Raw genomic sequence first — 1,528 nt, forward strand, 5'->3', positions numbered from 1 at the left:
TGATTTTTGGTTTGATTCATCCCTACTTTTCTCTAGAATTATGATCTCTGGGTAAACTGTATGTCCAACAAGTACATGATGCATGATGCAAACAAAACCCTTAATGCTTTATCCCACTGTCTTTAACAGTTATTCATTGGTGATAATCTCCCTGTCTTACCTCTTTCCTCCCATGAAAACTACACAAACCATAGACGTTTTTCCTCATTCTTCACTAATAGTTCCATAATTCTTTTGTGTTGTGAACAGACCCTTGATATACTAATTTGAATGTTCAGATCTGAGGAGTAATTAAAACTTCCAACCTGGCTCATTTATGATAGGAAAATTGATAAGAATGACATCTAGTGACCCTTAGTCTTATGTAGTCATCTTGCCTTTGAAAATGAGTGAAATCTGGGAAATATGATGAGATATCACTCTTATGATTCTGTCAGTTGATATGTCAAAAGAGAGATTATCCTGATGGGCCAAATCTAATGACATGGACCTCTTAAAGCAGACTTTTCATTTGCTGATAGTAGAAAGGAAAGTAAGAGAGATTCTTAGCCCAAGAAGGATTCCAGGTGCTCTTGTTGGCTTTGAGGATAGACGAGGCCATGTGCAAGGACCAGAGAGTCATAGAAGCTGAGAGCAGCTTCTGGCCAACAGCTAGGAAAAGGGGACTTCAGATCTATAGCCAAACAAAGCTAAATTCTGCTGACAATATAATAAGTTTGAAAGTGGAGTCTTTTCTGGAGCCTAAAGATTAGAATCTAGCTGGCTAATACTTTGATTTCAGCCTCGTAAGACTCTAGCAGAGAGCCCTTCTGAGCTATGCTGAACTTCTGACTTACAGAACTGTGAGGTAATGAGTGGATGTTGTTTTAAGTTGCGAGATTGTGGTAATTTGTTATGCAGTAGTAGCAAACTAATACAGTTTTAAATCTCTCTTTCTTCATCTAGGCCCTCAGTGGGAAAGGGGAGTCTCTTGCCTTTTCCTGCTCTTCTCTCCAGGCTCACCTTCTTCCCCTAACTAGCTTATGTTTTACTGGGTGTGTGTGTCAGGTGTGTGTGTGTAGGGGGGGCGGAGCTTACAATGGGGCAAGGAGATGTAAGGAGTAGGATAATTCTTACTTGGCTGGTGGCTTCTGCTTTCTGGGCCTGCAGAGGGTCCAAGCTGCCTTTATTATGGACATTTTGCAGAGATTATGGAGGTTCTTCAATGTCCTCTTGTCTACAGCTCTCTTGGCTTAGTCTCATATCCTGCCATAGCCTTCCTCCACTTGCTGCGATGAACGTTGGGGTTGCAGGTGGATTCCATGCTGTCGTGTACTTCTGGATTTGCCATTAATATAGTCACCTCTTCCCTCACTCTTTTATCCTGAAGGCCAGTCAGTTCCTAGTCCACAGTCTGCTTTGGCTACCTGGAGATTGAATCAGGCACCAATTTTTTTGTGTCCCAGTGTCAGGCAATCCATTCCAAATCTCTCTGAAGTGAACCCTTGTGGATTCCGTCACTAGACATGTGGAGAGAAAGCAGCGTTCT

The sequence above is a fragment of the Pteropus alecto genome, unplaced genomic scaffold (genome assembly GCF_000325575.1).
Source record: "Pteropus alecto unplaced genomic scaffold, ASM32557v1 scaffold565, whole genome shotgun sequence".
Classification (NCBI taxonomy): domain Eukaryota; kingdom Metazoa; phylum Chordata; class Mammalia; order Chiroptera; family Pteropodidae; genus Pteropus; species Pteropus alecto.